The following is a 26,249-nucleotide window of genomic DNA, read 5'->3' as shown; positions in this document are numbered from 1 at the left end:
GTTAATTGTTGGTGCACCTCTAAATTGTGGAGCTAAGGACCTGCATACCTACAGATCTACATAGTTATGGAGCTATGGACCTTGATAGGGTCAAAATCTCAAAATTTTACTCAATGTCAAAATTAAAATTCTTGCATCTGGGTTTTGTTCTGCTTCATCCCATTCTATGTTTAGATGTTTGCCCTTGAATTTCTCTATCATCTCACTAATATTAGCCACATCTAGAAGATCTAAAGCCTCATATTTATCCTTGACCTTATGTTTGTAGTTGTCCACCTCAATTTGAGTCTCTGCAAAATCTTTGAGTTTGGTATCTAACTCTAACAAGGCTTCTTCTATCCTAAAGGCTTGTCGGATGTCTTCATCATCAACAACCTCCACAAAAATCTTCCTAAAATTCTCCACTATTATCTCTATAGGTAACAACCTCTGTCATTTCTCATCTTCAAAAATATATAAGCATGCATCATTGTAGTGTCTCTTTGATTCCAAAATTTTCTCTCGAGCTTGGTCCTTGAGCTGATGAATCTCCTCATGTAATCTCTCCATTACTTTATTTCTATCGGCTATTTTCTCTATCCAATCATCGATCATGTCTAATTCTTCCCTGGTATATACATCAATCAAAATTTGATATCTTTGGCCCTTTATGGCTTGTAGAGTCTGCAAATCCTTACTCCAGGCACATACCTCATCCATGATACTAAAGTCCTACTTCAAAATTTCTATGATCTTATTCACGTTCTCTTGTGTAGCATGCAGTAACTTCATATTCCCTGTAATGATTGTAATACCTTTCTCCTCAAAAATCTCTCGCCACTCTTGACAACCTTTCAAAAATGGGTCTAATTATACACCTCCCTCTTCTCTAAGTACAGTGTTCAAAGTATGCTACAAGTGTTTAGGATCAAGAGGACCAACGACTTCGACTAGATATCCCTTTAGGATCTCAACTTGCCTTCGAACTACTTGGAGTTCAATCTCCTCTTGTTCCATGTACTTGATGACCTCTTTGACTCCCATAGTCATCATTTGTTAGGTTGAATCACATGTAGGTCTTCCCAACATAACATCCTTTAACTCATAATCTTTGAAGCTAAGGCCTTCTGCATCTATGCCTTTAGGAGGGAGAGCCACTTGTGCAAACAAATCTTGGTTCTGTATGGTGGTGAAAAATGCCAATGGTGCTACATCATGTGATCGAGACTTAGGTTTGTTTAAGATCTCTACAATATCATGAATGTCTTCCTCTAAAGCACATAATTAAGGCTTAGAACTCCTCATTATGTCCTTTTGAATCTACCTAGGAATGTGTCCTATTGAGGACCTGGCTCTTGATGACGAAGGAGTATGTTCTACAACTTCCTTTCCTTTGTCACTCATGCTAGGAGTTGTATCTTGTTGGGAGGGCTCTCCTTGTGTAGCCTCAGTCTTAATGGACCCTATAGCCTAAACCTTCGTGTCATGGGAAAGTAGCTAAGAATATTCTACCATTTGTCCTTCTGACACTTCACCAGTCACCATTTGTTCCGATCTCTCCTTAGATAATGGTTCCTTCTGAATATGCTCTTCCTTTGAACTCTATGGTGGAGGGGTCACCGAGCCCTATTCTACCGTTGTAACTCATGGTGGAGATAGAGGAGTAAGATCAGGACCCTGTGTATCTGGCGGCATCTACGTCCAGTCTTCCTATTGAGGTTGACTTATAGGGGTGTCCCTGATCTTATCCCCAATCAACTCTATACCTACAGGCATGAAATCAAAATCTAAAATTGAGAAAACATCATCACTTTCTTCACTCTACACATCAACCCACCATTGTACTTCATCTTCAGAAGAAGAGAGCTCTAATGGTTCTGCTTGAGTGGATGGTAGGGTACCCCTGGCACTCTTTCTTCTCTGTAATTATGTGGCTCTTGCTAGCCAAGTTCTTCCCTATAGGGGAACTTGTTGTTCCTCTTCCTCCTTTAAGTTTTCTTCTTCTTCTTCTTCATCTCCCTCCAGAATGGTTTTGGGGATAGATGGATTAAGCACTAATCTTCTACTAATCCTTTGCCTTTTCTTCATATGAATCTTAATTATTTTATTTTCTTTGTTGGAGGTAGAAGGAGAAGTTGTCTCATCTTGTGTAGGAGGAATGGAGACTTGTGGAATCTCTCCCTTTTCAGTTTGGCTAAACACAATGGAAGGCAACTGTGGTTCATCCTAGACTTGGGTAGCTCCAGTATCTTGGGACCCTTGTGGGCTCTATTCCTGCTACTAGGGAGGCACCTGTTCTATCTGAATCCTCTGAGGAGATGTCCTCTTTATTTTATTCTTTCCCTTACTTTCAAGAGGGTGATAATATCCCACCAAGCAATCAAGCTGGTATACTATCTTTGGCCTGATAGGAGACTGAGTTGTAAAGATATGAATTGTTACTTTCCTTCCTCTACCTCTTTATGGGCAAGCATGTGCATGGAAGATCACTGTGTCAAGAATTGGATTGAGTAGAAAAGGTTTCTTGATCCAATCCTTTGTCATTCTGATGACATGCCTCACTCAATGATTAATATCATCGGCCTCCTCCCTGTTAACTTCAACATTCATAATGGGTCTTTCACCAATTTTTTCAGCTTTGAATAGGGGGTCCAGTAACTCCTTAGAATCCTATAGCTTTATCTCCTTTGGGATGTTCAACTGGAGAGCCTTTTCTACTAAATACAAATTCATCCTACAATAGTCTCTAATGTAGACGTCATAGTCATTTGTGGTATTCATCCAATGATCTTCAATAGCATCCTCATGATGGAAGTCTCTTCCTGCCAAACTCTCCACTTTGTTGACATTGTCAAAATATGGCCAGGGAGAGTTGTATTCTTCAAGAGCATAGTTCTCCCACTCCTACTTGAAGGATAGAATATCATGTTTCCTCTTTACCTGATGAGGTCCAATGACTAATGGCCATGCCTAGCAAGGTCTTTGTTGCCTCTTTATCTTCTCATAGGCTGACTCAATTCATTGAGAGATCTTCAACAGTACCAATTTTTCACTTGGGTATCTTGGGGGCTTCTTAGGATTGATAGATGCACCAACTACCCATAGATAGGTGAACATTTTGAACTAGATGAAGTAGGCTCTGAGGGCTATGACTTGTGCTTTGGCTTCATCAAATAACCTCTTCCCATATTCTCCCTCAATGAATTGAATGATCACAAAGATAAATGGATCATTCACAATTTCGTATTCTTTTCTCTACCCTGAGAGCTTCTTCTTCACCAACTGAGGGTAGACTATATATGGCCAGGCATTAGGATCCTGCATACTGCCTCTCTTGAACAAACCAAGCTAGTTTTTTTCCCTTTTTGCAAGTAGGTACACCATGTAAGAAGTCATGTAAAACTTCTTCTTATCCTTCATTGTCCTTAGTTGTTCACACAAGTTTTCACTTAGTGTGGTGGCCCAATCCAATGGTATCTTCTTCTATTCTATAGTCTCAATGAAGTTGACCATGAAGGTGTTGAGGTGTCCTATTATAGGTAAGCCCATGACTCTGCTTAGGAGAATAATAGAGTACCCAATATCCTCCTTCATGTATCCTCGGGTCATATCCACTTTTCTTGTTATCTTTCCCCTCAGAGGCTTCTCAATGAGATAAGAAGATTGTATGATATCAATGGCCTCTTGCTGATATTCCCTGTACTATCTTTCAATTGTTTCATAGGAGAGTCAAATGAACTGGTTGGCTCTAGGAAGATGGAAGACTCTCTCAATGTTGTCAGGTCGTAGATCTAACACCACTTCTCCAGTGACACTCTTAACTACTCTTTCCTTAGAAATGAAATGTTGTGACAGGGCCATGATCAAAACGGCTGATTGTACTAACATAGGATGTGATGTTGTGTTCACTAATCTAGAATGGATCAATGTGGACACCAAAGTTGACCTCTTTGTTGGCTTGTTGCAAATTCTCAAGAATTTTCCTAGATCTATGTGCTCGAGGTTGGTATCTCTAATCTTAGCGTAATCGTCATGGAATCTTGACTTTGAAGGTACACCTTGGAATTTGAACATGACAGGTTTGGATGCTACTCCAGATGTGGATGCCATTTAATCACCTACACATTGCGAGAAAAAGGTTTATTAGTCAAAGATAAAATGTAAAAACTATGAGTTGAAATAGGCATAAAGAAAAGAAAATAAACGCCCTATTTGGGCATTTCATTTATTTTTTACTTTATCCCCTTTTATTGTATTTTATTTTCAAAATTTTATTTTTTTGCTTCCTCTTCTTTTTTTTTTGTATTTTATTTTTAATTTTTTTATTTTTTATTTTTTTTAATTTTCAATTTTTACTTTTTTTTTGAAATTTAAATTAAATAAACAAAAAATGAAATAAGAATGTATGTGGGTTTTTAAAGAGTGCACCACGCACTGTAGGTGAGAGGTGTGCCATGGTTGACAGGTGTGTTGCGGTCGATTAGTGTTTAATGTTGCATTGAGTGGAGAGAGAGCTAGCAACGGTGTCGCTCTATGGCATGCCTGCATGTGAGTTCGGCATGGGCCACGCGCCACATACGAACCATGTTGGGCATGGACTGCAAGTTTTATTATCATGGCATAGAGGTTAGGATATGATCAAGTGCACGCACATATGGAAGTCGCACAGCAGTGGCCGATTGCGGGAGTGTGGAGCACCACAACACCATGTATGCAATACAATATTATATATGCTTCGTGACTAGTGCGGGCACAGTGTTAGCGCTATTGCGCTCATGATTGTTAATGGAAAAGGTGTGTTGTTAGCACCACCACGCAGTGTGTATCAATGGTACAGGTGTTGTGTTAGTGCCACCACACGATGTGTATCAATGATACGGGTGTTGTATTAGCACCACTACGCAGTGTGTATCAATGGCGCAGGCACTATGTTAGTGTCATCGCGCAGTGTGTATCAATGGTGCAGGCACTATGTATATTACCTTGGTGGCTTCGACACTTCTTGTAATGAAAATGAAATAATGTGCAAAGGGTTTGGGGAAACTTTGAGGTTTTATAACCCCCCGCACTAGGCCGGGTGTGCGGCATGCACTCTTCCCGTGCATGCGCGCATGTGCATGATTAAATTTTCTTTAATTGTTTTTTTTTTTTTTTTTGATTTTCTGATTATTATTTTTTTGCATTTTTTTTCTAATTTTCTAAATTTTTTGCATCTTTTCTAGTTTTCTAATTTTATTTTTATTAATATTTTGTCAATTTTGGCAACTCATAGTTTAACTTTAATAAAATTTTCTTCTCCCGACTCTCAAACTGTGAGTTTGGGAGTCAAAAATAGTAGGGGGTCCCCATTCCTAGTGAGGAATGGGGTATGTGTTGTGGACACCAAAACAAAACCCATCTTCTTCATTAGATCAAAACCTTTTCTGAAGAGGTGAAGGGAAATATCAATATTTTGTATTTATTCACTTTTTTCGTCTATGGAACTTGAAGGTACACTGCTTTCTTTGACAAAATGGTCATGATAGGGCCTAGTGGTTGAAGATGGTTTACCATGAGATCTTAGATATAGTGGGGGGTCAAATAATGAGACTAAATACTCTCTTACCCCTTTGCATTGTAATTTACACTAGTTTTGATCAAATTCTTTCATTAAGCAATCCATTTCCTCATTATGTGACTATTTGGGGTTTTTTGATGATGATGGTGAAGGAGTGGAATAATTAGGACAACCCAATCTCTCTTTAGCCTTAGATGATGTGGTTAAGTGATCGCTGTCTTAACCTATGAACAGAGGTGTTTGCTAGTGTGGATTGTCTAACAACACTTGTTAGAATGTTTACCACTTCCCTGTTGTGAGGGATGAGAGTGTTGCAGTATTGAGCATAATTTTGGTCCCTAGGTATGGTCACCTCTTCACCCATGTACGAAAGTTTCAAACATTGATGGTAGGTGGAAGGGATAGCTTGCATGTCATGGATCCATGGCCTTCCTAATAAGATGTTGTAGGTCAATTTCAAATCTAGGACTTGGCAAATAGTTTCCTTTACTACAGGGCCAACCCTTATTGGTAGAATGACCATGCCCTTGGAAGATATCTCCTCATCATCGTAAGCTTTGATCGTAGTCTTCTTTTTATGGTTAACAACATCCTCTATGTATCCTAGGGCTCATACCAAATTCAAAGTGCAAATGTTTAGGTCCACTCCACCATCAACCAAGGCTCTTTTGACTCTATCTCGCGGAAATAAAGACCTCAATGTGTAATGGAGAGTTATGTGGGTGATGACAGACATGTCATATTGGGCTAAAAAAGATACACAATTGGGAGCAACAAGGTTACTTACCATATTTTGAAGTTTGCTAACATCCAGGTCATTTGGCACTAAGGCTTTGGTGAGGATCTCTTTATGTTCCAATGATATTTCTAGCAATTCAAAGATTGAAATGTGGGCAAGAGTTTTCAAAAATTGGTTAACTAAATTGTATTTGGGTACAGTGGAACTTATAGTTTCCTGGTCTGAACTAGTTATTGTCCCTGGTATAATGACTTTGGATGCTTTCCCTTGGGTAACAACATTTAACGGTTGTTTCTTTTGTTTGTCTTTAACTACAATGACATTTACGACATCACCAAACCCAGAGATCATATTGATAGTGTTATCATAATGATGAACATAATTAACTTTATCATATGAAGATGTGTTTTGGTTTTCTCTATAGGATTCACCCTTCTTATGACTCGTGAAAGGGTTTTTTAAGGTTGTGTAGTCTTCATTATTATGGAGTTTATTCACTTTGATAGTTCCATTGTTGATCATTTTTTGTATAGCCCCTTTCAGGGCATAACAGTTGTTGGTCAAGTGCCCCTTGTTTCAGTGGTAGGCACAAAAGTGTTTATCACTCCACCACTTTGGTTTAAATTTTGTTTCATAGGGTTTGGCCTTAGGGAGTACAATAAGTTCATTTTCTAAGACTATTTACAATGCACTCTCGTAAGACACACAAATGGGTGAGTATTCCTTGGGTATGTCAAAAGATTGGTTTCCTCTCAGGGGAGGAGCTTGATTATAGGATACTTTCTTATTGAAAGTTGAAGGATTAGTTGTGTTGCAATGGTAAAATGGACAAATATTGTCTTGGATTGGTGGGTTTTGTCTAGTATTTACATTGGTGTTATTGGCAATAGGATACTACTGGTTTGGATGGGGTTGAGTTTGTGGTTTAACATGATTAGCTTTAACCACCCCATCATTGACTATGTTTTTGTTATTATTTCTCAACTACAACTTTTGTTTATCGATTGACCAATCAACTGAATTGTGGGTCTATGAGGAATTGTTCGAGAAACCTTTGCCATCTTTTGATAGCTTAATGATATCATTATTTATCAAGGTTTCTTCTACTTTAGCATCATTTTCGAAAGTAGTCTTAAAGTATTTGGGCCCTTGAAGATGGAGTTAGTAATTCATAAGTTTTGAGAGGCTATTTATGAAGATATTTGTCTTCTCCTTGTCTGGATGTCTTGGTGATATTTGGAAAATGTGTGTCTCCATCTTTGTAAGAAGACTTTGGATGGTTCTCCAAGGAGTTGCTTCGTGTTACACAAATCAATCATAGTTACTTCTCTTTCGATATTGTAAGAATATTGGGCAATAAAGATTGAAGCCAGTTGATCAAATGACTTAATGTTGGAGGGTAGCTTAGAGAATCACTCCATGGCTTGCCCTCCTAGGCTTCTAGGAAACAGTTGCATTAGGTAAGTTGTGTCATGGAAAAATTCCATACTTAGAGTATATAATTGTCTAAGGTGATCTTGAGGATCAGATGTACCAAAATAGTTATCATATTTTGGTAGTTGCACATTCTATGGGAAAGGAATAAGGGTGATACTTTATCAAATGGAAGGTGGCATACTTTTTCAAGAATAATCTCAGTGGGTTAGATCTTCCCTTGCTTTATTCTTTCTATTTCTACTTGTAAATCTTGGATTTTTTGTGTAACAATGTCCAAGGGTGATTCTTCTTTGTCTCACTTAAATTTTGTTACATCAAATTTGGATGGTAATTTTGCACCTTGTTGTGCTAATGCTAGCAGGTAACATTCTTTGTGTCTTTCAGGTATTTTGTCCATGATATTAATAAGCTCAAAATTTTGCTAAAAATTCTCATTTTTTCTTTCAATACTCTTTTCATCCCACGTGTTAGATGAACCCATTTTGGTAAAGGGATTTGAGTTCTAGTTGAACAAGGGTCATTCGTGGGTAGTTGTATTTGATGAACAGTCTAATGGTGTGACAAGCTCACTAAGACTTGGAGATTGTGTGTATTTGATGGTTCATTTGGCTATCTTAGCACTCACCCATATAGGTGATCATTTTTGTTCTTTCCATTTTGTGGCTACACTGGTTTTACGCAATGGCATGAGATGTGGATAGGACTTCATTAACTCTTATGCATTTTAATAATATGAGGATTTTTTTTAGACCATAGTTCATTAGGGTAACAAGCTATGTTTGAAAAGGTGTTTGGTGATGTTGATACTGGTAATTTCACTTTTGTGAAGTCGAGTAGGGAATGGATGTGTGCTTTTGGTCATTCTTGGCTTGATATGCAAAGTTCAAGTAACGATAATTATTGGATAGGAAGCTCTAAGTCGACATTCAAGCATTCCAATTCATGGGATCTCTTGAATAGAAGGGTTTAGAGGAGTGCATTTTCTTAGTGTATAGATGAGTAACACAACAAAAGAAAATAACACAAAGAACAACACCAAGGAGAGAATAATAAATAGAGATTCATCAAATTATTAGTATACATGCCCAACTGTAAGGCCTTCTGGGTTACAACCAAATACAAAATATAACTTCAAAATCAATGATCTAGCTCTAAATTTGCTCTTCTAGGAAAATTTGTTCTTAACTCTCTAAGTGATACCTAAATTATTTAATCATTTTCCTAGACCAAACTATTAAAAATAAATTCATTTGATTTTAACCTACAGTTTGACTATATTATCCTAAGTCCATATTTAATTAAAAGAACATGTCCCCTTTTAATTAAATAAAAGACTCCATTCTTCTAACACACTCAAAGTGCACACATAAAGTCCTTTTTTTTATTTACTGATTAAATGAAAAGGCTTTTGCCTCACATGAAAAGTCAACTCCTTTTCATTGGTTGACTTGCTCTTACACATAGATCATGCCAAAATTCAACCCCCACCCTTGATTGTCCTCTTCCTTGATCTTGATCTCAACTGTTTGTCTACTTTTAAAAGAGAGAGCTCTCTCCTTCTCAAAGGATCCACTTCTTGAGTATTGTTATGTTGCAAGTTTCTGAATGGGTCTTCTTAGAACCTATGGAGAACTTCTACTTCTTGCCTAAGCTATCTCATTATCATCCTCATAACAGCTTAGATTCATTTGCAAGTAGTGTAGTTCTCTTTGCAATAGCTCAAATCGCCTATTTTAAATAGAATGGCTTTTGTAACACTCTTATTTGCTTAATCTAGTTGCATTATACATCTCATTTTAGCATAGATCATACTTGCATTACACATTTGAGGACTCCTTTGGACACTTACTTTCTTGTTCTTGTCTAAGGAACCTCCCATTGCATGGTTTACTAGAAAGGGATGTGTCTCTAAGGCTTAGCTGAGAGCTTATCATATCCACAAACATACAACTTTGTACTCCATGGATAGGGAGCTCTAAGATGACATTCAAGCATTCCAATTCATGGGATCTCTTGAATAGAAGGGTTTAGAGGAGTGCATTTTCTTAGTATACAGATGAGAAAACACAAGAAAATAAAATAACACAAATAACAACACCAAGGAGAGAATAATAAACAAAGATTCATCAAATTATTAGTATACATGCCTAGCTGTAAGGCCTTCTGGGTTATGACCAAATACAAAATATAACTTCAAAATCTATGATCTAACTCTAAATTCTCTCTTCTATTAACATTTTATCTTGATATGCAAAGTTGAGGTAATGATAACTGTTGCATCAAAAATCTCTGGATGGAGCTTGTAACGTTGCTTGTTTCAAAAATGGTGGCGGTCAATTTCAAAATCTCTTAGTTTTGAAAAATGTCAACAAGGTAAAAGGGTATCCAAATTTTTTGTTTGTTTACAAATGTTGTGTGTGCAGATAGCCTTTTTTTTAATATTTTCCTCAAGTGTGCTATAGAAAGCTTTAAATGCACTATTTCAGTGCTTGTATGCATTGTTTTATGGGGTGCCATGCATTATTCTACAGGGTATATGCATTATCTAGTTCTTTAAATGTGATTTTTTTTAGTCAAATGTGCTATTTTAGGAGGCAAATGCATCATAGAAAGAGTTTATTGTGCTATTTTAAGTATTGAATGTTTTATTTCAAGGAAAACAACAATGTTTGTATTCAATTTTGCATCAGTTTACAATTGCATTTTCCAAAAGGACTATGATTTGAAGTTTATTAATGTGTATTACAAAAAACATGTCCAAAACAAAACAATAGAAAAAATAACAATGAAATAAACTCACATGCACCTAAAAAATGAAAGAAATGGTTCCCTAACAAGTTTGGCTAAAGATGGTGACTACAGGGTTTTAGTATTGACCAACAATGTTCAAATTTACATCTCTATGATAGAGAGCTTCCCACCAATGCTAAGGAGGTTTGGTGCAATCTCTTGTGAGAATACTAGAGGAATGCTATATTTTGAACATAGTTAGCTTGCATTTGACTAGGAATGCAAGATTAGTAGGTATTGCTTCTCCCCAGCCCTACTAAGGTGAATCTTGGGAGGTAGCCTTTCTATGGCTAAATGATCAAGATAGTAAAAAGTAGGAAAATTAGAAATCAAAAGCAATTTTGGGAGTTTGATCACTCTAAGATACTGAGAGCATATCCCTATTACTTTGATCTCCCAAATTTGATAGACAAGGTTTCTTTAATTTTGAGCCCTTAACTACAGAAGATAAATGGGCTCCTAACTAAGCTAAGTGTTTATTCATTCCCTATTTGATTGTTACTAAACTTTACATAAGGTTTGGCATTCTGATCAACTCTTGTGAGTTAAGAGCATAGGCCTACTTCTAATCAAATTAGGGAGATCAAACTTCCTACTTAAACTAGGTTATGGATTTAGAAATGTTATAATCTAATTGATGGGATTCTAGGTCTACTTACCTGATTCGATGCTAGCAAAGGCTAGGCACATTTTTTAAGGTCTTCATTCCTACCTAATAATTTTAGTAGTCTGAGAGTCCTATTAGCCTAGAAGAGATCTGTGAATACCCAACAATAAGATCAGCAAGTTAGATATGGTGATTTATAACTTTGATCAGATCTACTACAAAAAATGGCATATGCATTTCAAAAATGTTTAAATGTGCTATAAAAATAGTCAAATGTGTTATTTGAACATTCAAGTGTGCTACAGAATCTAGCAAATGCACTATAGAATACTTCAAATTTGCTACAGAAAACTTCATATGCATTATAGAACACTTCAAATGCATTAAAAGACTAGATGGAAGTGCTAAAATAGTGTTTAAAAGAATTGTAGCATCAGGAAAATTGTAGATCTGGTCTTTGTGAGCTCGGGAATGTCTTTGAAAGTTTTTTGTTCCTGTTATGAAACTTCCCAAACATTATAAAACCTGTAACCAATCAAATATGCACAAGAAACTAGAGAAAAATGTAGATCTATAATAAAATTGGAAGATTAGAAAGAAAACTTAAAGAACAATGAATCTTTAAGATGAGGCCCCATGGCTAGCACCAATTTGTACATAGTGGAATCGCTTATTCATCAAACCTTAGAGCAGAGTGCAAATAGAATGACAACGAACTAATCGAGACCCAAGAAATTATCATCAAATAGATACTCTATGAACATCCCATGTTTCCCTAACTACAACCACTAAGATTTCTATTAGACCAGCATCTCAGTGACAATTCTAGAATGAGAGTATGCTATGAATGCAAATCTACAAATATTTATGCAAGATCTATGTGAGAATGTAGATTATATGAGTATAATAATCCTAGAATACTATGATATATGCACGCAATAGGCTAAACAAGTGCTAAAAGATATCAAATAAACAACATAACAATGCCAAGACAATACTAGAATGACATAAATTCTCTATAATAATAATACTAACATGATAACTTTAAATATGCCTATAGTGCAGATGCATCAAAACTTGGGTCCTTTTGCTCTTGAATTTCCCTCCTATTTATAGGATTTTAGAAGGGGTTGGGGTAAAGATTGGAATTTCAATTTTGACTGGAGAGTGGTGGTGAAACTGTAAATATCTCATAAGGCACCAAGAGGAAGAGTCCAACAAACTTAGTTTGTGAGGATAAATGAGGATTTTTCCAATTCTTTTAAATGTGAAAAGGAGGATTTTCAATTTTATGAGGATAAATAGCTTTTATTGATTTAATAAATGTTCCCTTTATTTTCAATTTTTTTCTTTTTCCTTTTTTTATTTCATTTTATGACTTTGTGAATTATTTTTCCTCTTTTTAAAGTTGATTTAGGTCCTTTTTTATTTGATAGGTGATTTGATTGATTAATGACCAGAGGTTACCATTGATTTGAAAGTTTTCTTTTTTCCTCTAATTTTATCCTTAATTTTGTGTCATTTGATTGAAATTTGTGTTATTTTAGGTCTTTGCCAATTTTTGGGTTTCTACAGTTGAAAAAACATTTGATTTTGGGTAGCATCATTGCTAAAAAGGTATTCATCTGCTCCAAGGACATTTAGTGTCTCTTCTCTTTTCTTATTGTAAGAGCTTATAATAGTCAAATGATGCCCAAGTTCCTTGCAAATCTTCACTTTGATTTTCCTAATGCCTCCCAAGCCCAATATTCCACATTTCTTCCCTATCTTTGCATATCTAAAATGCTTAAATAGACACTACATTGTAACCCCAATACATAACAAGGGTGTTTCTTGTTCTAGGCAAAAAATTTTAGGAATGTAAACTACAAATCTCTATAATTTTGAAGAATTGTCATCACATTTACACATTGATGGTCTAAAAGGCACATTCACTTACATTAAAACCTAGTCATGAATAGAGTTAAATTTCAATAGCGTTGAATATTAGGAAAAATTTTATAAATATTTACAATTATAAAATAATTTTGCTTACATTTGAGTTGGGAACAACATTATACCTTTCCCAAGAGAAATCTCCCAAGTGTCAGAGACTAGTTGTAGCAGCCACAATTCTGAATGAGATCAACCATAAATGTACATCCAACACTACCTCCAACTATTTCCTAACTTCATAAAATTTAAATGCTAAACGGTCTTACAAATAATCTTTGCAAAATGAAAACACCCTTAAAAAAAAGGTCATTTGCAACAAATTGTCTTAGTTTTAGGTGTCTTTTCTACTACTAGTGAATATGGACCTAAGCAAAGGGATTATGCCTATCTAATTATTAGAATTAGGTAAAATAAATCTAATGTATTTTCTTCTTCACAATCAAACTCAACCTCTATTGGGATAGTTGTTGACTTTTGAGCTTAAGAAAGATCTTTTGCATTATGTTCTCCATCTTGATCCATTACAAGTAAATTGCTAATGGTATTGTATTGGGTCAACAAAATCAGTAGCTTCTAATGGTATTGGGTCAAAAAAAGCAGTAGCTTCTTGGTCCTTTGTCTTTGTATCTACCTTTGTGTGTGCTTCTATCCTTAATGTTATTATTGGTTCCTTTGTTTCTAATGCAAGTGATACTTTAATGGGTCTGCTCAGAGAATGGGATTTTGGTAGAGTTTGAGCTCCTGAATGAAAGGAACGTGTTTGGTAGCAACGTCATTTGTACAAGCTTGAGGAGACATGTGAAAGACATGCAGCTTGCCATGTTTGTAGTGCTCTTATTTTCTATTATTTTTTCTTTAAAAAAACAAAAGAATACCTAGAAAAATAAGTATAGCCAATAAAAAACCAAAATTTGTCTTTAAATAGAAAAATGAAAAGTTAACATATGATAAGAATAATTTTGGGAAATTTTCCAAAAAAATTCAAAAAAAAAAGTATTGTTATTCACCTATTGACAATAATATAGTTTGGAAAAGAATAGAAAATTGTTATTATGAATCCTATCTTGTTTCAATTAGACCAATTTTTATTCCAACCTATACATAACTTTTTAGAAGAAATAGAGCTAAATCAAGAACTATATTTATTTAAGAAGTATTCATATGCATTATTGATGACATGCCAATAAGATAATTATGATTTCAAGGGAAATTTTTCACTTTAATGAATATTGAAATGGTAAAAGAATTGGATATACATTGAAATTGTCAATTTTAAGGTCTTTGATGTATGTTGCTAATTTGCATTAATGAATACATTACCTCATCTTTCAATTGTAATGTGAATATTTTAGAATTTAACTAGGGCTTGATTGAATAAGATAATTGTGGATAGGATAAGTATTTTGCAATGACATTCATAAATATCTCCATTGGCAACAATTAGCTTCCTTGGCATAAAACTATGTGTCAAGTGAACACATATTATATTGAACATTTTTAAAATTGAATTATGTAAGTTATTTTCTCTTCGAATACCTATTGAGATTAGATCTTATAATTTGCAGTCAACATGATCATATAGGAAAGGAATATAGATGAAATGTTGTCTGAATATTGATTTGAAACATAATACTATTAAAATAAGAATGAAATGGTTGCCAGGGAAGAAAGATTCCAAACTTGAGGTTCAATCCCCTAAGTGGGTGAGAATTTATATCTAAATTGATGAAGAGAAAAAGAATCATATAGTAACACCACACAAAAACTAAACTAGCCTAGACATACTTCAATATAATTAGACTATAACACAATAAATAAATATAACTATACCTTATGGAACACCAACTAACACAACCCTAAAACCTCATTTTCCTAATAATGATGAATGACAAACTGATCTTTAAAATGAAAATGTAAAATAATTGATCACCTCTCTCACAATAATATCATTCAAACCTAAAAATGCATTAAAAAAATTAGTAAAGGGATCAATTTGAGTTGTACTGTAAAACTAAGGCCATGAATGACAAGAAGTGAGGTAAGGCAGTTGTTTAGTCCTCCTCTATTGGAATTCTTTTGGTAGCACTCTCTTCTACACAAGAATGACATGTGAAATATGGTCTATATAATTTGTACAATAATGGTGATGGACAATAGAAGGAAATCCTATGATTCCACTTTAGACCACTGCTAAAGAACTACTACATCTATTTTGGGGCTAAAGGTTGATGAGAAATGGACATTCATAACCCTAAATGGAGAAATCATGCATCTTTTAGAAGTGCCACCAAATACATCTCTAGAAGAATGTATATGCAAGAGACTGCATGGTAGAAACAATAGCTAGACAACATAGAGGATATTATGGGAGTGGTACTAGATAAAATCCAAAAAAGTGTTGTGGTAGGAACTACAACATTGGAATCACTTGTGAGTGTCTTTGAGAATTTACAATTCAAATATCAGGAGGACTACAAGTTGTGCAGTTTGTCATGTATTGCATTTGTATTTGCTTATAAGAGTGTTTCAAGTATTGGCATGGTCCCTTGTGATGATCCCAAGTATCCATTGTTTATAAGAGTGTTTCAAGGTTGGGAACCACTTTAACACCCTTTACATGGTTTAGAGTTAATTTCATTATGGCAGAGACTTTTGCAAGGGAATGAACCCCATGATTATGGCATTTATACAAAAGTAGAACTTGCTTCTTCAACTCCTTGGTGCAGAGCACCCTCGCTATAAATGGATAGTTAAGTCTAGTTAGTGAGTTTCAATTGAGTTCTAATTTTAATTATGCTTAGTTTTGTTGAGATGAGTTAGTTAATCTCATAAGTTTATTTTTTTGTAATAAAGGACTTGTCATATTCCATTTTGTTTGTCATAGTCCGCATTTCCTAGGTTGTGAACAATTTAGTATTTTGCAAGGATACTTAGCATTTTGAAAGGATAAGAGAAGTTTGTTACTGTAGACACATGTGCTAAGGCTTATATAAGTCAAGGAATTCTTTTTTCATTCGTTGGTTGGCATTAATGAGGAAATCCATCATTGAAAGTACAAAAAAAGTGTTGTTACAGCTTGTTTTCTGATTTTTTTTATGAGTTTTGATGCATTGTATGGATAGTGTACTGATGCTTTTTGATTTCTTGTTGTAATATTTAATTATTTCTCTGAATTACCTTTCATTTTCACTTGGTCTCATGCTTTGAATCGATCTGGTTGAGAAGTTATAAGCAAATTACTATCAACCAGTCTAGAATCTTGATTTTCAGCATTTCCAGGCAAAAAGAGGACTCTATTGCCACTTGCCATGATTGAAAATTTTTGATATCTAGTGGGAAGTAGTAGTGGAGGTTTTAAATTTTATTATATTCTTCATTTTTTTTCTACAAAGCTTTCAAACTAAGTTATGGTGATGCCCTAGGCTGATCCCCGTGGTTGGATGAGCCTTCAGAGAGGGAAAATCTGTTTGGTTTAGAGTTTTTGTGTAAAGAAAGACACCATTAGTTATATTTTCTAGAACTTTATTTGAGTCCTCTTTCCAATGGTGTATGGGGTTTATAAAAATATGATGACTGATGAAGCATTTGAAGCATAAACTTAAAATCTGTCATGGAAGTCTAGAAACTCTTACAATGCTGCTCAGTGTGGAACCCGTATCTTTTTAACCAACCATTGGATCTTTCTGAAATTTGACTATGTTGGTGAAAACCTAATTTTTCTCATTATCAAAGGTGGGATTGAGAATTTTTGACCTAGTTCAAAAGTTACATCTGTCTGTGTACGGGTCTATCCAGAAGCATAAAAGAGCTTGTTTGAAATTTCAGCAAGACTCAAGAAAGTTGTACGGAAAGCATAGATTATTAAAGAACATGAAGAGGACTTATGGGAGTGAAAATTCATGGCATCTAGGGTGATGATCCAATAGCAAGGGTTGTGGGATTTCAAGGGAATTAAGGCTATACCTAGGAGGCAAGCCTTGGGGTTAGGCCTAGGAGGTCTAACAGATTGAAAACTATATTTAGATCATTGGATGATCTTGTTGATGCTATAGAGAGTTTTATTGAATCCCATAATCCCTCTACATCACTCCTTACCCTCAACTCTTCACTGAAGTTATTTTTCTAGTAGTGAGAATAGCTGCTACAAATTCCTAGGAGACAAGGGACCCTAAACCTATGCTATTTTTTTTGGATACATGTGATAAGTTACTACTGGCTTTAGTACTTCATAACATTTTGGATCATATAGTGATGCCCAAATTAACAACAACAATCGATACTTGGGATGCTTGAGGGGAGATTGTGCCAATACATGCATGGTTACATACTTGGCTTCTAGTGTTGGGCTATCATATGGAGCTTTTATATCCAACAATTCTAGAATATGTATGTAGCAAGGGAAGAGAAAGGGAAAGGGAAAAAATATTACAAGGGCATGGCATGACAATGCAATCACAGAGCTAAGGCATGACCATAGATTTATTTGAGATTATTACACTATAGTCAAGCTCATTTGTTTCCATGGACAACAAAAAAAAATTATTAAGGTTAAGATCTAATATAGGGAGGAAGATATTCAAAGTTAGTGTGAAACAATAGAAAGACTAAATAATGAGGAGAATGCATTATAAGCAAAATACCATGGCAAAAAAATGCAAAGAAAGGGCAACAAAATGCAGAGCAAGGGCATGACTAGACAATCATACATCTCCACAATCCACACTCTTCCACAACTTATCTATATCCTCATTTGGAGCTCTCCATAATCTTTCACACGTAGCTCTCCACAATCAATCAAATGGGAATGATTAATGTCGTGTTTCTTTTTTTATTTATAATCACGTCGACATCACAATTATGAAGTTGACATCGGTATTGCATTGATGTTGGGGACAATTGCAAAAAAAAAAAAATCACCACAAATTACACCATCATCACAATTTTCGTCACAATTTGAGCCCAAATGTTGTAGTGTGTTAAATTCTCAAAAAGGCATAAAATATTTGAAGACTTACTCGAGCCTCATACTTAGGTGGTCATTTGTGCAACCGGTTGCACTCAAAATGATGTTTGTGGGTCAGAATGCCAGCTAGAGCCATGATCTCTCTCAAAATCACTCAAGAGCTCTCCAAAATCACAAAAGACAAATGAATTGAAAATGACCCTTGGAACCCTTATATAGTCCTCTGACCTCATTTTGACTCATTTTTTAAACTCCTTGGAATTTTGCAAAAATTGTACCCCTAGCTAATTTCGACATCCTAGATCCATTTTGGGGATCAAAATCAAAATCTAATTACATCTTGATAATCAAAATTACATTTCAAAATTCTACCTTCCTCTATGTAGTTAGTTGGCCTTTTAAGGTTTAATCTTTGAATCTTCACTGGGACATCTTCATTTCTCCATACCTTCACCATTCCTACATTTCATACCCACCTAGATTCACATCTTTCTCTTCTAAATCATCTTTCTACTTGATTTGACATAATTTTCATACTACATCCTTCTTGGTCAACTCTAGTCAAATTGGGGCATTCTTCACTTCTTTATGGTCACTCGTTAATTCTAATATCATATACGTCATCATGGACTTTTCTATATCTCAATTTTCTCATATCTCACTCATTTCTACATTCCCTTTACCTCATTTTGATTTCAATCCTGAGGGGGCAGAAATGCTCTATCATCGCTTGTTACAACTATTTATTTCTCAGGAATATATGTTTGATCTTTTCATTTTCTCTTCATCTATCTACTTTTCTAAGGTGTTAGTACTCTTCTTGAGTCTTAATACATTCTCTTTCCTAGTGTTCAGTGCTATCACTATCAGACTATACATTCAGGACTTGCTATCTCTTTCTACATTTCATTCTTTGGAATCGAATCTCTCTATCTATTGTTGCCTACTTGGCTTCTATATTCTTTGACATTATGTGTTCCCAAATTGATCACACATTAGTCAAAGAGGGGAAAATTTAATCACCTAAAAATGGTCATTTGGAATATTAGCCCCCTTCTTAGCATTTTGGCTAAATTATTCAATCATTTTCCTAGACCAAACTGCTAAAAATCAATTCATTTGATTTTAACCTATAACTTGACTATATTATCCTAATTCCATATTTAATTAAAAGAACATGTCCCCTTTTAATTAAATAAAAGACTTCATTCTTCTAACCCACTCAATGTGCACACATAAAGTCCTTTTTCCTATTTACTAATTAAAAGAAAAGGTTTTTCTCACATGAAAAGTCAACTCCTTTTCACTTGCTCTTACACATGGATCATGCAAAAATTGAACCCCCACCCTTGATTATCCACCTCCTTGATCTTGACCTCAACCATTTGTCTACCTTTAAAAGAGAGAGCTCTCTCCTTCTCAAAGGATCCATTTCTTGAGTATTGTTATGTTGCAAGTTTCTTAATGGATCTTCTTAGAGCCTGTGGAGAACTTCTACTTCTTGTCTAAATTCTTTCATTTTCATCCTCATAATAGCTTAGATTCATTTGCAAGTAGTGTAGTTCTCTTTGCAATATCTTAAATCACCTATTTTAGTTAGAATGGTTTTTGTAACACTCTCATTTTCTTAATCTAGTTGCATTATACATCGCATTTTAGCATAGGTCATACTTGAATTACACATTTGAGGACTTCTTTGGACACATACTTTCTTGTTCTTGTCTAAGGAACCTCCCATTGCATGGTTTAATAGCAAGGGATGTGTCTCTAAGGCTCAACTAAGAGCTTATCATATGCACAAACTCATATCTTTGTACTCCATGGATAGGGAGCTCTGAACTGATATTCATACATTCCAATTCATGGAATCTCTTGAATAGAAGGGTTTAGAGGAGTGCATTTTCTTAGTGTACATATGAGTAAACTCAACAAAATAAAATAATACAAAGAAAAACACCAAGGAGAGAATAATAAACAAAGATTCATCAAATTATCAGTATACATGCCCGGCTATAAGGCCTTTTGGGTTATGACCAAATACAAAATATAACTTCAAAATCCACAATCTATCGCTAAATTTTCTCTTCTAGGAACATTTTTCTTAACTCTCTAAGTGATACCTAATGTAAACCTAAACACCCCTATTTACAAAAGATTCTAGATCAATACATAAAAGAAAGGTTGACCTTAAAAAAATTCTGCAAGCATCCCAAGAAAAGGTCCTAACATTAAATTTGGGATCTAAATTAAATAGATAAGTCATCTCAAACTAAGAACCAATCACAAAAAAACTCAGTCAAAGAAGGAACTGAGCATCATAAAATATCAGTTTCCCTCAATACATGAAGGAACACTCAACCAACACTAGATAGCTCAGCAGCAACTGGAACTTGGTAGTAACTAGGACTTGACAACACTTGACACGTAGTAGTAACTGGCACTTGATAGTAACTAGAACTCAATAGCAACTAGAACTCGATAGTAACTTACAGAATGAACAAAATAAAAAGGATTCCAAGGAAACCCAAAATGCTCCTCCATTAGAACTTATAAGCAAGAGTCAATGAAATTAATGAACAACTTTTGAGGCTTCTTATGCTATGGTATTATTCTTGGTTAAACTCTTGGATTTAATTTGAATTTTTTATGAAGACTTGGAAGATGTGTTGATCCCTAATGTGTCTAGTTTCTTGTCAATAATATTATATGATGATATAAATTAACAATACAATTATATGTCATAGTTATCTCTAAGTGATAATACAGGTACTTTAATAAGAGTTAGTGAGCTGGTAAAATAAAACTAGGGTTGATCCTTTTATACAACATTATAGCATCTAGTATTTTTTTCCTTATCTTCCTTTTGTATTTTCCTGTTTGTTGTATTAAGGCTTCTTGTCTTAGTTTGTTTTTTTTTTTTGGTGTTGGTGCACAGTTCCTTGTCAACTTTCTTACCTTATTCTATTTGATACTATGTAAAAGGTTTTAGTTCCTTCAAAACATGTTTTTACTTAATCAAAATATTATAGCATCCAGATTTAAATGTTTCATGCTCAAATTGACAAATAATGACATGTCAAAAAGGGGTTGACTCAAACTCAAGATTTAATCTGATTTGAATTTTTTAAGTAGTTAATTTGATGATATAGATGTCAAATTCATTTTTGTGCACTAGTTTTGGGTTTTAATTTTTTTACATTGTCAATGGGCCCTTATTTTTCTATTGAAATGGTATGGTTGTTAGTGATCCCACAAAAGATCAAGTCATGTCAAGTGTATGATTCAACTTCATAAAGGATAAGGTTAGAATCACACTTGAATTATTTTTTATGTAACTAATACCTCTTAGTCCTTGGCTCTTCACCGAAGAGGTTCAACCTATGACTCGTGCTCTTTCATTTGGTAGCTAGATGTCAACAAGTTTATATAAAGTGTTGTTAAAAATAAATTTGTAGAGTTTAGTTCAAGTCGCTTTATCAACTTTTATTTTAAAATATGACTAATTCACACTTGTAATCTTATTTGACACAGGAGTTAAGATTTAATTTAAGACACCTTCACAATTGTCAAACTCAAAAAAAAATAGTGATTGATCAATTCTTCAACCTCACATTCCAAAAATAACCATAGTCTAACTCATATCAAAATTACAAAGATAAAATGCAACTAAATAAGGTGCTTGGTTGAAGATACACTTAGCTATCCAACTAATCTCTTGGTATTAGAATTTGGATTATTATATTTTGATATATTTCTAAAATGGACAATTCATTACTTTGGTTCAATTTTATGCATTTGGATTTTATCTTTGTCTAGAAAATTAATACAAAATATAACTTCAAAATCCACAATCCATCTCTAAATTTTCTCTTCTAGGAACATTTTTCTTAACTCTCTAAGTGATACCTAATGTAAATCTAAACATCCCTATTTAAAAAAGATTCTAGATCAATACATAACAGAAAGGTCGACCTAAAAAAAAAATTGCACACATCCCAAGGTAAGGTCCTAACATTAACTTTGAGATCTAAATTAAATAGATAAGTCATCTCAAACTAAGAACCAATCACAAACAAACTCAGTCAAAGAAGGAACTGAGCATCATAAAATATCAGTTTCCCTCAACACATGAAGGAACACTCAGCCAACACTAGATAGCTTACCAGTAATTGGAACTTGGCAGTAACTAGAACTTGACAACAATTGACACTTAGTAGTAACTGGCACTCGATAGTAACTAGAACTCGATAGCAATTGGAACTCTATAGTAACTTATAGAATGAACAAAATAAAAAGGATTCCAAGGAAACTCAGGATGATCCTCCATTAGAAATTATAAGGAAGAGTCAAAGAAATTAATGAACAACTTTTGAGGCTTCTTATGCAATGGTATTATTCTTGGTTAAACTCTTGGATTTAATTTGAATTTTTTATGAAGACTTGGAAGACGTGTTGATCCCTAATGTGTCTAATTTCTTGTTAATAATATTAAATGATGATATAAATTAACAATACAATAATATGTCATAATTATCTCTTAGTGATAATATGGGTACTTTAATAAGAGTTAATGAGCTAGTAAAACAAAAGTAGGGTTGATTTTTTTATACAACATTATAGCATCCAGTATTTTTTCCTTATCTTCCTTTTGTATTTTCCTATTTATTGTATTAAGGCTTCTTGTCTTAGTTTGTTTTGTTTTTTTGGTGCTGGTGCACAATTCCTTGTGGGTGTTCTTAGCTTATTCTGTCTGATACTATGTAAAAGGTTTCAGGTCCTTCAAAACATGTTTTTACTTAATCAAAAATTTATAGCATCTAGATTTAAATGTTTCATGCTCAAATTGACAAATAATGACATGTCAAAAAGGGGTTGACTCAAACTCAAGATTTAATCTGATTTGAATTTTCAAGTAGTTAATTTATGATATAGATGTCAAATTCACTTTTATCCTCTAGTTTTGGGTTTTAATTTTTTTACATTGTCAATGGGCCCTTGTTTTGCTATTGAAATTGTATGGTTGTTAGTGATCCCACAAAAGATCAAGTCATGTCAAGTGTAGGATTCAACTTCATAAAGGATAAGGTTAGGATCACACTTCAATTATTTTTTATGTAACTAATAGCTCTTAGTCCTTGGCTCTTCACTAAAGAGGTTCAACCTATGACTCATGCTCTTTCATTTGGTAGCTAGATGTCAACAAGTTTATATAAAATATTGTTAAAAATAAATTTGTGGAGTTTAGTTAAAGTTGCTTTATCAACTTTAATTTTAAAATATGACTAATTTACACTTGTAATTTTATTTGATATAGGAGTTAACATTTAATTTAAGACACCTTCACAATTGTCAAACTCAAAAAAATTTAGTGGTCAATTCTTCAACCTCACATTCCAAGAATAACTAGAGTCTAACTCATATCAAAATTACAAAGATAAAATGCAACTAAATAGGGTACTTGGTTGAAGATACACTTAGCTATCCAACTGATCTCTTGGTATTAGAATTTGGATCATTGTATTTTGATATATTTCTAAAATGGACAATTCATTACTTTGGTTTACTTTTATGTATGTGGATTTTATCTTTGTCTAGAAAATTAATACAAAATATAACTTCAAAATCCACTATCCATCTCTGAATTTGCTCTTCCAGGAACATTTTCTTAGCTCTCTAAGTGATGCCTAATGTAAACCTAAACACCCCTATTTACAAAAGATTCTAGATCAATACATAACAAAAAGGTCAACCTAAAATAATTTTTACACACATTCCAAGATAAGGTCCTAACATTAAATTTGGGGTCTAAATTAAATAGATAAGTCCTCTCAAACTAAGAACCAATCACAAACAAACTCAGTCAAAGAAGGAACTGAGCATATAAAATATTAGTTTCCCTCAACACATGAACACTCAGCCAACACTAGATATCTTAATAGTAATTAGAACTTTGCAGTAACTGGAACTTGACAACAACTGACACTTAGTAGTAACTGGCACTCGGTAGTAACTGGAACTCGATAGCAACTGGAACTCAGTAGTAACTTATAGAATGAACAAAATAAAAAGGATTCCAAGGAAACCCAGGATGCTCCTCCATCAGAACTTATAAGGAAGAGTCAATGAAATTAATGAACAACTTTTGAGGCTTCTTATGCAATGGTATTATTCTTGGTTAAACTCTTGGATTTAATTTGAAATTTTTATGAAGACTTGGAAGATGTGTCAATCCTTAATGTGTCTAGTTTCTTGTCAATAATATTATATGATGATATAAATTAAGAATACAATTATATGTCATAATTATCTCTAAGTGATAATATGAGTACTTTAATAAGAGTTAATGAGCTAGTAAAATAAAACTAGGGTTGATCCTTTTATGCAACATTATAGCATCTAGTATTTTTTTCCTTATCTTCCTTTTGTATTTTCCTGTTTGTTGTATTAAGGCTTCTTGTCTTAGTTTGTTTTGTTTTTTTGGTACTGGTGCACAGTTCCTTGTCAAGTTTCTTAGCTTATTCTGTTTGATACTATGTAAAAGGTTTCAGGTCCTTCAAAACATGTTTTTACTTAATCAAAATATTATAGCATCCAGATTTAAATGTTTCATGCTCAAATTGACAAATAATGACATGTCAAAAAGGGGTTGACTCAAACTCAAGATTTAATCTGATTTGAATTTTTAAGTAGTTAATTCTATGATATAGATGTCAAATTCATTTTTATGCACTAGTTTTGGGTTTTAATTTTTTTACATTGTCAATGGGCCCTTGTTTTGCTATTGAAATTGTATGGTTGTTAGTGATCCGACAAAAGATCAAGTCATGTCAAGTGTATGATTCAACATCATAAAGGATAAGGTTAGGATCACACTTCAATTATTTTTAATGTAACTAATACCTCTTAGTCCTTGGCTCTTCACCGAAGAGGTTCAACCTATGACTCATGCTCTTTCATTTGGTAGCTAGATGTCAACAAGTTTATATAAAAGATTGTTCAAAATAAATTTGTGGAGTTTAGTTCAAGTCGCTTTATCAACTTTTATTTTAAAATCTGACTAATTTACACTTGTAATTTTATTTGACATAGGAGTTAAGATTTAATTTAAGACACCTTCACAATTGTCAAACTCAAAAAAATGTAGTGATCAATTCTTCAACCTCACATTCCAAAAATAACTAGAGTCTAACTCATATCAAAATTACAAAGATAAAATGCAACTAAATAGGGTACTTGGTTGAAGATACACTTAGCTATCCAACTGATCTCTTGGTATTAGAATTTGGCCAATTGTATTTTGATATATTTCTAAAATGGACAATTCATTACTTTGGTTCAATTTTATGCATGTGGATTTTATCTTTGTCTAGAAAATTAACCTCTATTTATGGAAATAGTCTATATAGTTGTGACCACCTAAAATTTGTATGATTTGGTATTTTAACTTATAAGGAAGAATTAATGAAATTAGTGAACACCTTTTGAGGCTTGTTATTAAATGGTATTCTTCTTGGTCAAACTCTTGGATTTAATTTTTTTTTTTTAATGATGACTTGGAAGACATGTCGATATCTAGTGCAGGGATGATGTTAGGACTCAACATCATAAGGACATTCTAGATAACTAAGAGCGGGTGAATCAGTTATGTCCGGTTATCATATAGTCCCTTTCAAAAAATTAATATGAACTATACATCATAAACATTAACTTCAAACACTCAGTGTACTCATCCAACTTAATTAATATTTAAATCATTCATTTACTTCATTCTAAATAGTTAACTAACTATTACTTGCATTATCGACAAACAGTAAAATTCCAATTATTACCTAGTGACATATTAGTTATTATTGAGTTGCAGTAAACTGTAAAAACATGTAAAAGTACTTGCAACACAAATAACATTTATAGAATTAACACCATGATTTTAACGTGGAAACCCTATGAAGGGAAAAAAACACCTAGGAGTGACAACCCAAATATTTCACTCTTCTGAAGTGAGATCTTCTTGGATCTAACCTCATTAAAGGTTAAACACATTGTTAATGTGACCTTGTGATCTGAATTATGATTTCAAATTATAGTACCTAGTGTGATACCTCTGGTATTGTTAATTCTAATGAGAATAAAACAATTTCAGTACAACAGATTATGCAAGCCAAAAAAAATTCATTTTTCCAAAACTCAAGTTTATACAAGGTATGATGAATTTGAAGGGCCACCAACATCCCTTCAAAGAGAA

This window comes from Cupressus sempervirens, chromosome 4 (genome assembly GCF_028749045.1).
Source record: "Cupressus sempervirens isolate cs-2001-9-10 chromosome 4, ASM2874904v1, whole genome shotgun sequence".
NCBI lineage: Eukaryota > Viridiplantae > Streptophyta > Pinopsida > Cupressales > Cupressaceae > Cupressus > Cupressus sempervirens.
The sequence above is the reverse complement of the archived record's forward strand: the minus strand, read 5'-3'. Positions refer to the sequence as shown.